The sequence below is a fragment of the Nelumbo lutea genome, chromosome 2 (genome assembly GCF_056320005.1).
Source record: "Nelumbo lutea isolate HS-2025 chromosome 2, American lotus-T2T, whole genome shotgun sequence".
Classification (NCBI taxonomy): Eukaryota; Viridiplantae; Streptophyta; class Magnoliopsida; order Proteales; family Nelumbonaceae; genus Nelumbo; species Nelumbo lutea.
This window is the reverse complement of record NC_142685.1, coordinates 69,781,455-69,788,647: the sequence shown is the minus strand read 5'-3', so window position 1 is coordinate 69,788,647 and position 7,193 is coordinate 69,781,455. Positions and strand designations below refer to the sequence as shown.

At 31.4% G+C, this 7,193-nt stretch overlaps 1 pseudogene; it reads right to left on the bottom strand.

The window, feature by feature from the left end:
- Positions 1-3,424: 3,424 nt before the first annotated feature.
- Positions 3,425-5,179, bottom strand: LOC148871415 (thymidine kinase a-like; annotated as a pseudogene).
- Between the last annotated feature and the right edge of the window lie 2,014 nt (positions 5,180-7,193).

Genomic DNA, 7,193 nt, shown 5'->3' with positions numbered 1-7,193 from the left:
TTTTGTGTGATTGGGTTGTGAATCTAATGTATTATTCTAGATTCAATTCAACTATGCCCAGAATTACATTTGTTCATAAGAGGTGTGCAGAGCCTGGCTTCTATAATTTCTTTTGGAATCCTAACTTGGCATTTCATTAAAATAGCACGCTTAATTACAATCTTTTGTCAATACAACAAGCTTGTAAAAATGTAGGACACAAGAACCAAGTCTGTTGTTGGTTAACTAGAAGGTCATATTTGGCAAGACAACAAGCTAAAGAATTTGCAGACCTTGGAATATAGTAAACTAAGCATGGGGATAGCCTCTGTAAGTTCTGCAATCAAATTAATTGAACACCTTTTCCAACTTGATAGGGGTATAACATACGAAGTCCCAGCTATTAGATTAAATTGCTTCTTGGGGTGGACTTCTGACTTCTCCATGAGACTGCAAATGATATTTGGGGATCCAAATTTGATTTGATTTTAAGTGGATTAAACAAGGATCCACTCCAATCTGATCTGACACGACTTGATATGATAATATTCCTCTATCTACATAAAATTATTATGTATCTATCAATTTAGTTTCAATTTTTCATGTGGTGTGTTATAGCTTATAGAGGCATTTTTCAAGTCATTTTATTCACAATATACAATATCAAAGTCACTTTTAATTCATTTCACTAGAAGAGATGGGTAAGATGCCCGATTCCAGCTTTTTCCAATAAAAAGGGAATTGAATTGGCTCTATGTGAGTTTAATAGGCCCTGTATTTTATTATTTAATTTTTTATTTTAAATTTTGAAAAGAAAAACTACAAAATTCTAATGGGGTTGGGAATCAATATGAGAAGAGAGAATAAGCTAATGTAGTTGTAGGCAACTGCATTCCAAGTATATAGAATAGATTAGTAATATGTAATATTCTAATTGTTTTTTTTTAATTTAATTTATCAATGGTATTCAATATCCAAATTCCAACCTACATCTAATGTATAAGATTTGATACAGGTCGGTCTGCCCCATGTGATTAGAAGCCAGATTAACCACCAAATGAATAGTATTATGAATTTGATAAGCCAAGAAAAGCCCGCTAGAACAGATGAAGGAAATATTGATTTTTGTTAGAGTAATTATTTTGCTATATGTGATGGAAGTTTGGCCTCCACAGGGGTGGGGTGTCATATGTTAGACCCAATTAGTGGGTGTGGGTTAATGGTGGCAAGGTACATGTTTAGGCCCACTGACATTCACTACATAGAGAGCATGCACATCTATTGGTTTGAAGTGCACCTCCTAAAAGGGAGGAATGTTGAGTAACCATCTAACAACTAGGTCATTGTTCTTTGTAAGAATACTCAGAATGGTGACCAATGGGGATTTACACCTAGCCCCATATAGTTGGAAAAGGCTTTGTTGAATTGATCAGTAGCAAAGAAATTCCTCAGCCTCATTTATTTGCAATTAGATGCAATATTTTTCACCAGATTCAAATTTGTAGAATTTGCATTTTTTGAATCATTTGCACCTATTGTTAGTACAAATTTTGCAAAGTGATGAAAGATTTGAACCACATTCTCTCTAATATAAATTGGGCGTAATATCATTTTACTTTCCATATGACTCCTTAAAAAACACAATTCCTCTTACTTTGATTTTATTTGAAACAAAGTGGGCCTTATCATCTTACTTTCAATTTTGCTATTCCCAAACAAAAACTAAAAAAAGTAAAACCTAAGACAAAAGAAACTAGAATTTGTACTTAACCTATTTGCACTACCATACATGATTTATATTGCATAGTTAATAATTAAGTGTTCATACATGATTTTATATCTCCAAAATTGTGACTTCTAACTTATTTTCTTATAGGTTGACATTGTAAAGGAGGATACTTCACACGTGTTGATGGAGGCAAATTTGAACAAATTTTACATGTCAAGTTTTTTATTGAATTTCATGTATTTAAGAACCTTGAATTTGTAATAGATTTTAAACAGATTAATGTATTAAAGCACATTGAGATATAATTAAACTTTTATTATATAATCTTTTAATGAAATTTTACATTCAAGTTCAATCTTATATTATGAATGAAATTAATTGTGATTGTATTTGATATAGGAAAAAAGGCTTCAAAAAAATAATGAACAAATTTCAGGTCTAGCTATAAACCAAATTGTATTTATAGGTTTATTTTTAGCTACAATCAACTTAAACTATAGTTATAGGTTTATTTTTTTAGCTACAGACAATTAAAAACCATAGCTATAGATTGATGTTCTTTTGCTACTAATTATTTAAACCATAGCTACAAGTTTCTTCTTTTTGTTACGGGTAACCTAAACCTGTAGCCATAGATTCGTATTTTTAGCTATGGATATCTCAAGACTGTAGCTATAAATCCAAATTTTGTAACTGCGGACATCTCAAAGTCGTAACTACAAAGTGACATTTAGCTACAATTTTTTTACAACTATAGCTACAAAGCCAAATTTATAGCTACAGATAACTTGAAAACCATAACTAAGAATGCATATATAATTATTACATTAGGGTTTAGCCACGGGCATAAACCGTAGTTATAGGTTAGTTTTAGCTATGGATACTATCATTTGTAGCTATTTCCTATAGCCATCACTACTGTAGCTACTGTTTTTTTTTTTTACCATGGATAGTCCATAACTATAGACCTATAACTACGATTTTTTGCATTTATAGATATGGTATAGGTCTGTTTTCTTTGAGTTTTAGTTGTTTTTATTCCCAATAAGAGACTCGTAATGCATATCTTTCCCATATTAAATTCTCTTTGCTTGCATCATTAACATATTGAGGCCTTTTCTCTTCTTCTTCCTCATTATCATCCCTTCTAGGCCTCAATGTTCTTTCTAACATTATTTTTGTTTCTTTGTTATTCTTTGAGATGTTCTTTTATTGCCTTGGAAATTTCTACTAGGCACTTTGGAAAATTCTTTTGTTATTCTTTTAGATAGGTTACACCATCACCTTTTATAACTTGTCCACAAAATTTCATTTGATATGGAGTCTATTATTATTTAGGGTAAATTATAAGGATCCCCTGTACTATTGGGTTAGTGACAAAAACCCCCTACACTTTTTTTTTGCAACAAAGACCCCCTGAACTTTAGCCATTAGATAAAGACCCCCCTCCAATAGCATTCCATCAGTTAATTTCAAAAAAAATTTTCATTGAACTATTTAAAGTTTCTAAATACCTAAATTACCCTTCTCTAATTTACTATGAAAATCACTTTCTCTATTTTTCTCCTCCCATTCTCCACAGATCTACTTCCTTACTTGCTCTGCTTTTTTCCTCCCATTTTGCACAAAGGAAGCAGATCTACTTCCTCTCTCTCTCTCTCTCTCTCTCTCTCTCTCCTTATTTCTCCATCCTTCTCCTGAGGAAGCAAGTCTCAATCATCTCCCCCAACCCGCCCCTACTCCACCCATGCCCCACAAGAGAGATCGTGTGTTAGTGTTATTTAGAGTGAAGTAGCAAATAAAGGGTGTAGTGGAAGGCATGCACCGAGGAGCTGAGGGCTTGATAGTTGAACTTATGGTTTTTCCTCTTTTTAGTTCATTGGCATAGTGTTGTTGACAAACTAGCATATAGACATCAGCCCCTCCAATCAGTTCTATTTTTGTCTCCTTTGTCTTCCTTAAGGTGAAGAAGGCACGCTTGCCACAGAGCTCACATCGAGCAATTAGCTTAGTTACAGAATCAGCAAGAGGAATAATGTCAAGCACGGAGCCAAAACTCTCTTCTCAAGTAGTCACCATCCAAGGCTTCCAAGCCTGTAACAATTACAGTCTTCCCATGCATCTGTAACATTCAGTTTGTCATAAACATCAATTCCAATTTTCTGTTTGAATGATGATAGATTCTGCAAAGCCCAACATGGCAATTTCTTCCCATCATGTGTTACAATACAATCTAACAAATATCTTGTAGCATTGTTCAATTTTATTATTGGCATACTTCTACCATTGTTGCTCTTAGTTTGGATTCAATGAAGGAGAGCGGTGGTTTTCCTGGCAAACATCGGATCCATGCACAATGGCGTGTATCTCACCGAAAGCTGATGGGGATGCGTCAATTCAGGAACTAGAAACATGGATGAAACTCAAAATTTGTGAAGCAAAAGAAGAAAATAGGTGTTTAAGGTAAAGAGAGTCAGAGTTTTGGAAGGACAACGATTTGCAAAGAAGGGATTCAAAGAACCCCGGGCAAAGAAGGAAACGTTGAAACTGGTAAGTCGACAATCGGCCACGAAGGTTGTAATGACGCCAAACAAGTTTGACAATAACTTCACCTTTCAATCCCACTCTCAATGCCAAGATCAAGCCATACGTGAACATGTTCGCAGCAAGGTAGATTGCATTCTTTCAATCATTCAATCATGCAATGGAAAAGCTTAGTGTTCTACTAGATGCAAGGGGCGAATCCGCTGCAAATGTTTAACAAATTCAAAACTTCATTTGGTTGGTTAATTATGGTTCTCACTAAAGAAAATAAGATTTTTTTTTTTCCGTATTTTTGGGTCATTTAGGCTATGTTTGTTTGGGGTGGAAAATTGAACCAGGGTAAAAGTTACACCTTGTTCGATTTTACATGTGTTTGGTAACATTTTGAATTTTTTTTACATCGATAATCGATGTAATATATACATCGAAATTATCGATGTAAAGAAAACCGCTCTTTCTTCTTCTCCTTCTCTCTTTTCTTCTTCCCCCCTTTTTTTTCTCTTTCCATCACCACCGCTGCAACCAATTGCAGTGAACCCACCTCCGAAGGGAGAGCTGGAGAGGACCCATAACAGGGGAATACCTTTCACAATCGGTAGCTTCTCTTTGTGCTTCCTCAGGGTGTGGCTACTCTCTATATAACCTCAATAATCTGAGCAGTGAGATCAACGCATTTGCTTGTAGAGCAACAAACCGATGGCTTTCCATTACCAGATGCTCTTCTTCCTGTATTATCTGATCGGCCTTTCAGCCCTGTAAGGATTGAATGCTGCCGTAGAATATCAAGCATTTATCTACGCTTTCTGGAACCACAGTAGAGAGAAACTGAAACCTGCCTTAGAATTCATTTGGCAAACCTTCCGGCAAACAAGCGAAGTTGAGAGGAAGAGTGTACAAAGCGTCAGCATGTTCGTGGAGACTCCACATGAATGCCACCTACACTGAGGTTTACAACGGCGACGTAAATAGGGAGATTACTGGAAATTTGTACCATGAGGTAATGCACGTCAGGCAGTGGGATGGAAACGGCCAGCCCGGAGCTAAGGCTTTGATCGAAGGGATTGCAGATTAAATTATACAAGGGGGTCTTTGTCAGTGATTCTATAATACAAGGGGGTCTTTGAATTTACCCTATTATTTACTTTGATACCACTTCATCTAATATTTAGTTCTTCTTCCTTTTTTAATTAGTGTCAAGAGACCAAGACTTTCAAGTGATTTGATTAATTTAACTACCATAATTCATAAGTCAACTATAAATATAAATTAGAAATAAATTTACAATCATATTTATTCAACATAAATTGTCATATTCATTCATAAACATTTCAAAATCATAATTCAAAATTATCATATTCATATTCAAATGTGATAAATAATAACAAACTATCATATTCATTCCTAGTCATAATTTACAAATTATCACATTTATAAACTATTATAATTCATTAATACTTCCAAACCATAATTCATTCACAACTCACAAGAACAAAAGTGGGTAAGTCTTTTGGCATTGAAATGGTTATTTGAAAATATTTTTGTAGTAAATAAATATTTTAAAATTAATTGTTGACATAAAATTGTATTGGATTTATGGGTATATCTATTTCTGTTTTTTAATTAAATAGAAATTATAAAATTATACAATTGTATGATTCTTATGATCATATCATAGAATCTATTAATTTCTTTTTTATGTAATTTTTATATCTAATTTTCAAATTTTCAATAAAAAACCCTATGCTTAATTATAATTCTTAAATTTTAACTTTTAAGGGATGAGAAAAGTCTAATTGTATAATATAAGTATCATATCCAACATTCCAACCATAAAGTAGGCATTATCAATGGCACAATATCTAAGTGAAAATATAAGTAATTATTATTTATTATTTAAATAATTACTATCTATTTTTAATTCTAAAAATTCTAAAATAAAAAAAATTTAATATTTAAGGAAGAAATTTCAAATGATTTATGGATATGATAGTTGACCCATATATTTAAAATATATTCAATCCTCATGGGTAGATGATAAAAGATATAATTAATTATTATTTATTATATTTAATTCCAAACATTATAAAATAATAAAAAGAAATAATATTTAAGGAAGAAATTTCAAATGATCTATGTATATGACAGATCAGCCATATATTTGCAATATATTCAATCCTTATGGGTATATCATTATATAATTAATTATTATTAATTTTTAATTCAAAATATTATAAAATATTAAGAAAAATAAAAATTGAAGAAGAAATATCAAATGATCTATGGATATGTTAGATCATCCATAGATGTATAATATATTCAATCTTTATGGGCATATCACAAAAATATAATTAATTAATATTTTGTTATTCTAAAATTAATAAAATAATAACAAAATACTAATTGAGGAAGAAATTTCAAATGATCTATCGATATTATAGATCATCCATAGATCTACACTATATTCAATCTTTATGGGTATGCCATAAAAATGTATTTAATTACTATTTATTTTTAATTCCAAAAATTATAAAATAATCAAAAAATATTTGAGGAAGAATCAAATGGTTTATGGATTTGATAAATCATCCATAGATCTATAATATATTCAATATTTATGAACAAATCACTAGAAAATGTAAATAATTAATATTTATTATTTAATTTTGAAAATTTCAAAAAAAAATATTATACAAGAAATTTCAAATGTTATATGGATATGATAGATCATCCATAGATTTCTAACATATTAAGTCCTTACATGTAAATAAAAAAAAGAGATTTTCCAATTTTCTTTTTTTTTATTTTATATTTTCCAATTTTCTTCATAAATAAAAAAATCATAGATATACTCGTATAACCGAAAAAAGTGTGATTTTTAACATGAGAAATGTAGATCAACTAAGATAAAAATATTTCCAAGTACAACCCGGACCATGATCAC